This window comes from Salmo salar, chromosome 04 (genome assembly GCF_965601325.2).
Source record: "Salmo salar chromosome 04, fSalSal1, whole genome shotgun sequence".
Lineage (NCBI taxonomy): Eukaryota > Metazoa > Chordata > Actinopteri > Salmoniformes > Salmonidae > Salmo > Salmo salar.
In genome coordinates this window covers 25,523,598-25,533,518 of record NC_138294.1, presented here as the reverse complement: position 1 = coordinate 25,533,518, position 9,921 = coordinate 25,523,598, and positions in this window count along the sequence as shown.

The following is a 9,921-nucleotide window of genomic DNA, read 5'->3' as shown; positions in this document are numbered from 1 at the left end:
GCAAAGTCTGCCGCGAGGAGTAGCAGGAGGAGAAAGGGGAAAACCTGGAGGGGGAGAGGAAGAATGATTGATAACAGTGATTCTATTTCATTATTACATGGAGATCTCGCAACAATTATTCTCATTCACATTGCTAGTAGTTCGGTGACAAATATCAAAACTAAGCAGGGTATGGCTTGGTTAAAACCCAGGATGGGAGACCAAAGGCATATCTGTAGATAAATAAACTGTCCAGTAGGAAGTGCTACCCATCCATAATCATGAAAACTCATATCTGAACATGTATATACAAATATTGTATTTTTCTTATAGTAATTATCATGTTTTTTTATGTTGACATTAAAACAATGTGAAACTATAAGAAAAGCATTTATTTTGTAGAGGTTACATTATCAGAGCATACAGTGCGTTCAGAAACGATTCATACTCCTTGATTTATTCCACATTTTGTTGTTACAGCCTGAATTCAAAATGTATTCAATCTTTTTTTTCCCTCACCCATCTACACACAATAACCCATAAGGTAAAACATGTTTTTAGAATGGTTTCAAATGTATTGAAAATGAAATACAGATATTTCATTTACCAAAGTATTCACATCCCTCAGTCAATTCATATTAGAATCACCTTTGGCAGCGATTACAGAGGAGTCTTTCTGGGTAAGTCTCTAAAGCCGTGCTCACATTGGCAGCTTGAAATTAATCAAATCTCATGTCTTTGCATATCCATTAGAATCTGTTATATTTCCTGTATTCTGAACAACCAAAAAGCACATGGAATCTGATATTTCAAGCCACATTTCATAGGTGGTTTGAAGTCAGTCGGATACAAATCTGATTCCTGGCCATTTGACCGTTCAGACACAAGTCACATCTGATTACATTCCCTCAAGTGGTTTTTAAACTGTTATTCGGCATATCTTGTTGCTTGCTGGCTACTCTGACAATTTGACAAAAACATGTGGTACGTTAGCTAACTAGCTTGTTCATTGTTTACATACAAATAAGTGAATGTGCTAAACAGCTATGTAAACTAGCTAGTTGACTGCTGGGGCTCGCCAAAAAAGGACTCGTTTTGAAAGTTGGATCATCTTATCCTTTGAGGCTTTAAATGTGTTCTTACCCTATGATTTTGAACATTCAAAACAACAAGGAAACGTCCTTGGCAAGCATTGTTGTCACCTTAGCTTGCTACATCAGCACAAGCACCACCACCAATCAGCCTACACCACTGCACACACACCCGTTGTTACTATGACAACTAGTGTAGCCTTGTCAGCAAACGAGGGTGTCAGCCAAAAATCATGTTTGACATTTATTGCACACAGAGTCCATACAACTTATGTGACTTATTAAGCACATGTTTACTCCTGAACTTATTTTGTTTGCCATAACAAAAAGGGTTGAATACTTATTGACTCAAGACATTTCATCTTTTCATTTAATTAATTTATAAAAATGTGTAAACATAATTCTACTTTGACATTGTGGTGTCTTGTGTGTAGGCCAGTGACAAAAAAATCTAAATGTAATCCATTTTAAATTCAGGCTGTAACACAAAATGTGGAAAAAGTCAAGGGTTGTGTATACTTTCTTAAAGCACTGTAAGAAACACTTTACTGTACACACAGAAACATATTATAAAATGTTAATCACAGGCAAGCCCATCTCTAACACTGTGATTCAAGTACCTAACGATATAGAGAAAATTGAGTATTAAAATGGCCATATGTGTTGATTCTATAAGGGCACAAGGTGAGACCCAGATGCAGACACAGGTCTCAGATGGTTTGAGTCTCTGATATTTATTATAATCCAAAGGGTAGGCATGAGAATGGTCGTGGACAGGCAAAAGATCAAAACCAGGTCAGTTCAGGAGGTACAGATTGGCAGGCAGGCTCGAGGTCAGGGCAGGCAGAATGGTCAGGTAGGTGGGTTCAGAGGCAAGGGTCAAAACTGGGAGAACTAGCAAAAACAGAGTGATGGAAAAAGCAGGAGAACGGGTGAAAAAACACGCTGGTTGACTTGACAAACAAGACGAACTGGCAACAGACAAGCAGGGAACACAGGAATAAGTACCAAGGGACTAATGGGAAAACAGGTGACACCTGGATGTGGGTGGAGACAATCACAAAGACAGGTGAAACAGATCAGGGTGTGACAGATTCAAGAATTAAGTATCATGTTTTGGTTTGACTGAGAAGGGTTCCTCAGTTCCTGCAATTAAACAAAAATAACCAAGTCAGCACAGTCAATTTTGTATTTAATTTCAACAAAATGGTTGCTCGATTGAGGGACCTTACATATTGAGGGACCTCAAGTAGAATATCTTCTCTCACTGGTAACACTACATTTTCTGTAAATTATGGTACCCTCGCTTTGATAAAATACATTTTAGAATACTTTGAAAAAGGTTCAACATTATGTTACACACAGCTTCACTGCCTTAATTCAAGTAAACATGAATTAAGGCACTATCATCTCATTATAAAACACCAGCATCAAACAACAGGACAAGGTTGTCACTTTTCATCAGTGAAGCATTTTTACAGACACCATCACACCAACCATCACCATATCATCTACTCTGCCTCATCATACTCATTCTTTCCTCAGTTCACCTCATCCAGTTCTCTATACATCCAAAATAATAAAAATAATAAAGAAATAGTACTACATATTACACTATTCATGGGCTGTGTGCATTTTCTGCTGGAGTATCACGAGGTTGCTCCTCTCTGAGAACCTCTTCCCGCAATGCATACAGGCAAACAGCCTTTCTCCTCTGTGGACATTCAGGTGCATCTTCAGCTGCTGCTGGTGGGAGAATCTCTTCTCACACTAGGGGCAGTTGTAGGGTTTCTCCTCTGTGTGGACCCTCTGGTGCCTCTTAAGGTGGTGCTGGAGGGAGAACCTCATCTCACTCTGGGGACAGGTGTAGGATTTCTCCCCTGTGTGCAACAATAACATTGTTGTCATCAATCGCCCACCAGGTGCCCTTTGAGTTCCTTAATGATCTTGACACCTTGATAAACTCATTTTCTGACGATGTCTCACCACTCTTTGTACTGGGTGACTTCAACCTCCCGACGTCTGCCTTCGATTAATTTCTTTCGAATTCTTTCTTTCCCCTCCCTTTGACATGACCCTTTCCCAGTCCCCTCCCACTCACAAGGCAGGCAATACACTTGACCTCATATTTACTAGAGGCTGTTCACCTACAAATCTCACGGCAACCCCAGGTCTCTGACTACTTTGTTTCCTTTTCTGTCTCCCTCTGCTCCAACCCTAGTCACTTAGCCCCTACCCAGATGGTCATGCGCTGTCGCAATCTTCTCTCTCTCCCACAACTCTCTCCTCTTCCATCATCTCTCCCTTCTGCTAAATCATTCTCCCTCCTGTCTCTTGATTCTGCTTCTTTGACCCATACTATCCTCCCTTTCCGCATCCTATGACTCGCACTGTTCCTTTTCCTCCTGGAAGACTCGGTCCTCTCCTTCGGCTCCGTGGCTGAGTGACTCATTGCGTGCTTAGAGAACAGGTCTGTGGGCAGCTGTGCGAAAATAGAGGAAAACTAAACTTACGGACGACCTATCATCCTTTCACTCCCTCCTCTTACTCTGTATCCACTGTAAAAGCCACTTTAATTGTCCACCCCCTCCCTTGCTGCGGATAACTTTGTCAACCACTTTGAAATGAAGGTTGATGACAACCGCTCCTCATTCACTCAGTCTATTGAGTCCACTGGTCCCACTCACACAGAACTACCGTACTCCTTGACCTCTTTCTCCCCTCTCTCTCCAGATGAAATTCTGCGACTAGTGAGGTCTGGGCCACCCGAACACCTGCCCGCTCGACTCCCTTCTCCAGACCATATCTGGAGACCTCCCATTCCTCACTTCCCTCATCCCTGACCACTGGCTGTGTCCCCTCTTCACTTCAAAATGGCCAGAGTCGTCACATTCTCAAGAAACTGACACTCGACCCCTCAGACGTCAAACTACAGACCGGTATTCCTTATTTATTTTCTTTCCAAAACACTAGTGTTCTGTCTCTGACGAACTCTCTCGCTATTCCTCTCAGAACAATGGGTCACTCAACCGAGACTGCTCTTCTCTGTGTCACGGAGGCTCTCTGCATTGCCAAAGCCGACTCTCTCTCTGTTCTCATCGTCCTTGATCTATGCACTGTCTTCAACACGGTCTGGACTACTGCAACTCTCTGTTGGCGGGGCTTGTCGCTTGTGCCATCAAATCCTTATCAAGAACGCTGCAGCAGGCTTGGTGTTCAACCTTCACCAATTCTCCCATGTCACACCACGCATACTCCACTGGCTTCCAGTCCAAGATCGCATCCACTACAAGACCATGGTACTTGCCTATGGAGCAGCAAGGTGAATTGCCCCTCCCTACCTTCAGGCTATGCTCAAACCCTACACCTCAACCCGAGTACTCCGTTCTGCCACCTCTGGTCTCTTGGCCCTCCCCCCCCTATGGGAGGGCAGCAACCAATCAGCCCAGTCCAAGCTCTTCTTTGTCCTGAAACCCAAATGGTGGAACCAGTAGAGGGCCTAAAATGTTGTTTTTGGACAACCGGCCACAGTGGCAGGTAGATTTAAAAAAAATGTACCAGGCACTCTGATTTTTTACCATTTATTACATTTTTTTAATAATTTTTTTTATTTCACCTTTATATAACCAGGTAGGCTAGTTCTCATTTGCAACTGCGACCTGGCCAAGATAAAGCAAAGCAGTTCAACACATACAACAACACAGAGTTACACATGGAATAAACAAGCATACAATCAATAATACAGTAGAAAAGTAAATATACAGCATGTGCAAATGAGGTAGGATAAGGGAGGTAAGGCAATAAATAGGCCATAGTGGCGAAGTAATTACAATATAGCAATTAAACACTGGAATGGTAGAATGTGCAGAAGATGAATGTGCAAGAAGAGATACTAGGGTGCAAAGGAGCAAGATAAATACAGTTTGGGGATGCGGTAGATTGGATGGGCTATTTACAGATGGGCTATGTACAGGTGCCGTTATCTGTGAGCTGCTCTGACAGCTGGTGCTTAAAGCTACTGAGGGAGGTAAGAGTCTCCAGCTTTAGTGATTTTTGCAGTTCGTTCCAGTCATTAGCAGCAGAGAACTGGAAGGAGAGGCGGCCGAAGGAAGAATTGGCTTTGGGGGTGACCAGTGAGACATACCTGCTGGAGCGTGCTATGGGTGGGTGCTGCTATGGTGACCAGTGAGCTGAGATAAGGCGGGGCTTTACCTAGCAGAGACTTGTAGATTACCTGGAGCCAGTAGATTTGGCGACGAGTATGAAGTGAGGGCCAGCCAACGAGAGCGTACAGGTCGCAGTGGTGGGTAGTATATGGGGCTTTGGTGACAAATCGGATGGCACTGTGATAGACTGCATCCAATTTGTTGAGTAGAGTGTTGGAGGCTATTTTGTAAATGACATCGCCGAAGTCGAGGATCGGTAGGATAGTCAGTTTTACGAGGGTATGTTTGGCAGCATGAGTGAAGGATGCTTTGTTGCAAAATAAGAAGCCGATTCTAGATTTCATTTTGGATTGGAGATGCTTAATTTGAGTCTGGAAGAAGAGTTTACAGTCTAACCAGACACCTAGGTATTTGTAGTTGTCCACATATTCTCTGTATTCTCATATTCTCTGTTGTCCACATAACCGTCCAGAGTAGTGATGCAGGACGGGCGGGCAGGTGCGGGCAGTGATCGGTTGAAGAGCATGCATTTAGTTTTACTTGCATTTAAGAGCAGTTGGAGGCCACGGAAGGAGAGTTGTATGGCATTGAAGCTTGTCTGGAGGTTAGTTAACACAGTGTCCAAAGAAGGGGCAGAGGTATACAGAATGGTGTCGTCTGCGTAGAGATGGATCAAAGAATCACCAGCAGCAAGAGCGACGTCATTGATGTATACAGAGAAGAGAGTCGGCCCGAGAATTGAACCCTGTGGCACCCCCATTTGACACACTGAACTCTATCAGAGAAGTAGTTGGTGAACCAGGCGAGGCAATCATTTGAGAAACCAAGGCAGTTGAGTCTGCCAATAAGAATGTTGTGATTGACAGAGTCGAAAGCCTTAGCCAGGTCGATGAATTCGGCTGCACAGTAATGTCTCTTATCGATGGCGGTTATGAGATTGTTTAGGACCTTGAGCGTGGCTGAGGTGCACCCATGACCAGCTCTGAAACCAGATTGCATAGTGGAGAAGGTATGGTGGGATTCGAAATGGTCGGTAATCTGTTTGTTAACTTGGCTTTCGAAAACCTTAGAAAGGCAGAGTAGAATAGATATAGGTCTGTAGCAGTTTGGGTCTAGAGTGTCTCCCCCTTTGAAGAGGGGGATGACCGCGGCAGCTTTCCAATCTGTGGGAATCTCAGACGATACGAAATAGGGTTGCAACAATTTCGGCAGATAATTTTAGAAAAAGAGGGTTCAGATTGTCTAGCCCGGCTGATTTGTAGGGGTCCAGATTTTGCCGCTCTTTCAGAACATCAGCTATCTGGATTTGGGTGAAGGAGAAGTGGGGAGGCTTGGGCGAGTTGCTGTGGGGGGTGGAGGGCTGTTGACCGGGGTAGGGGTAGCCAGGTGGAAAGCATGGCCAGCCGTAGAAAAATGCTTATTGAAATTCTCAATTATAGTGGATTTATCGGTGGTGACAGTGTTTCCTAGCCTCAGTGCAGTGGGCAGCTGGTAGGAGGTCCTCTTATTCTCCATGGACTTTACAGTGTCCCAGACCTTTTTTGAGTTTGTGCTACAGGATGCAAATACATGAACAACAATAAAACGGATGGCCATACTTTGATGTTTCAAAACAAGGAATGTATTAGTATGAAGTAATGTGGTATTTTGGTCAACTTCATACAACATTTTGTGACCTGAGTCTTTTAACCAAAATATCAGAGACAAAATGTTCAGCTGCCCCTTTAAGGGGGGAGGTTACCGTGGTATCGGGGCCACTCGAGTCATGTCAGGTGTGTCTGTGCGCGTGTGAGATTTTGGATCGGACTAGGGTGTCTCTTCACTATCAATTGAAGTAGCAGAATCAAAGTAATGTTGAAAAATAACCGAGCTTGTGAACAAAACAATGTAAATAGCCAAGAAACACGAGGACAAAGTCTCACTTTGTAGACTTGAGTAAATTAGACAAACTTTTACGCCTGTGTGCAGCGCCTCTAAAAATGAATTTCTCAGCACTTCAGTCAGTGCACACAGCTCCCCAGCCAGGAAGTGTTGCTGCGCGAGGTGGGATATAGGATTCCTATTTCTTTGTGCGATTAGCAGCTATGAAACAAAACAGATGTGCTCATACTTGACGTTTGACTATTTTTATTTGTAAATGTAATGCTGGCACTGTAGAGCCCTGGAAATTGACCACCTGCCAACGTGGCTGGTGAAATAGAAATTCTTCCCCGCCAATACCTAAATCTACCGGTGTAGCAGGTGTTAATTTTATGCCCTGAACCAGCTTCCCCCTGAAGCTAGGCCAGCAGAGTTCCTGCCCATCTTCTGAAAACAACTGAAACACTACCTCTTCAAAGAGTATCTTAAATAATCCCACAGCATCCCCCCTCCACTATGTCGCCTCTGGTCCTGGCCTGCTTGCTGATGTGCCCTGGGCCCTTGGCTGCACCGGTCTGGGAATCCAAGATGGCATCTCATTGAAGATCTATTACTGTATGTAGACTATATGTATTTCTCTCTTACCTTGCTCCCCCATCTTTAGTCCACTCAGCAGGTCAATGCTCTCGGGACTGTCTTCTATGGTTTCCTCTTTAACCAGCAGCAGATCAAGCTTCCCATCCTCCCTGTCTACTGACTGTAAGAGATACAGAGTGAGAGGATGTTGGATCAAGAAATCTGATATGAGCACCCTGCTATGGAGCATATTCTGTATGGGCAATGAGGGATTGCTATGAGTATTATGCAAACATAGTAGTTGATTTGGAAAAGTGATAGATGATTTGATTACTTGACACTCTAATGATTTGATAATTCAAAAGCATGGTCCCATATCCGCAAAGAGTCTCAGAGTAGAAGTGCTGATAAAGGATCATGTCCTTACCTGTCTACATAGTCTTATTCATTATTATCTACTCTGAGTTGCTTTGTGGATATTGGACCTGACTTAAAACTTCTTTGGGGTAGGGGGCAGTATTTTCACGTCCGGATGAAAAGCGTGCCCAGAGTAAACTGCCTGCTACTCAGGCCCAAAAGCTAGAATATGCATATAATTAGTAGATTTGGATAGAAAACACTCTGAAGTTTCTAAAACTGTTTGAATGATGTCTGAGTATAACAGAACTCATATGGAAGGCAAAAACCTGAGAAAAATCCAACCAGGAAGTGTGGAAATCTGAGGTTTGTAGTTTTTCAAGTGATTGCCTATCCAATTTACAGTGTCAATGGGGTCATATTGCACTTCCTAAGGCTTCCACTAGATGTCAACAGTCTTTAGAACGTTGTTTCAGGCTTCTACTGTGAATGGGGAGAGAATAAGAGCTGATTGAGTCAGGTGTCGGTCAGTTGGCCATTATTTTAGTTACGCGCATGGCCATGAGCACGAGCTCAGTTCTCTTTCCTTTATGAAGACAAAGGAATTGTCCGTTTGGAATATTTTTGAAGATTTATGATAAAAACATCCTAAAGATTGATTCTACACATCGTTTGACATGTTTCTACAAACTGTAATATAACTTTTTTGACTTTTCGTCTGGACTTTAGTGCGCGCTCCTTCTGCATTTGGAATAGTGAATCTAACGCGCGAACAAAATGGAGGTATTTGGACATAAAGATAAACTTTATCGAAGAAAACAAACATTTATTGTGGACCTGGGATTCCTGGGAGTGCATTCTGATGAAGATCCTCAAAGGTAAGTGAATATTTATAATGCTATTTCTGACTTCTGTTGACTCCACAACATGGCGGGTATCTGTATGGCTTGATTTGGTTTCTGAGCACTGTACTCAGATTATTGCAAAGTGTGCTTTCGCCATAAAGCTTTTTTGAAATCTGACACAGCGGTTGCATTAAGGAGAAGTTTATCTATAATTATGTGCATAACACTTGTATCTTTTATCAAAGTTTATGAGTATTTCTGGAAATTGATGTGCTCATTCACCGGAAGTTTTGGGAGGGAAAACATTTCTGAACATTACACGCCAATGTAAAATGGGGTTTTTGGATATAAATATGAACTTTATCGAGCAAAACATACATGTATTGTGTAACATGAAGTCCTATGAGTGCCATCTGATGAAGATCATCAAAGGTTAGTGATTCATTTTAGCTGTATTTCTGGTTTTTGTGATGCCTCTCCTTGCTTGGAAAATGGCTGTGGTTTTTCTTGTCTAGGTGCTGTCCTAACATAATCTAATGATATGCTTTCGCCGTAAAGCCTTTTTGAAATTGGACACTGTGGTTGGATTGACGAGAAGATTATCTTTAAAATGGTTTATAATACTTGTATGTGTGAGAAATTTGAATTATGAGATTTTTGTTGTTTTGAATTTGGCGCTCTGCTATTTCACTGGCTGTTGGCGAGTGGGACGCTAGCGTCCCACATACCCCAGAGAGGTTTTAATACCATGCAGACAATTGTTTACAGTGGCTCACCTCAGTGTGACTGTGTGTGTTTCCTCTGTGGGTTCAGGAGGAGGTGTAGTCTAGACCTCACACCCTCCTCCTCCTGGAAGAGAGAGGTGATACAGATTACACAGACATACACTCCCTCAGGTACGTACACACAGATAATAAACACACTTTCAACATGGAGTGTTTACCTATCCCCACTACGTTTGAGTCCTATACTGTAGTTACAGAATGATTTCATTGTTGTAAAACCCAGCATGCTGGACATAAATATGATGTTGTGGGTAAAAATAAG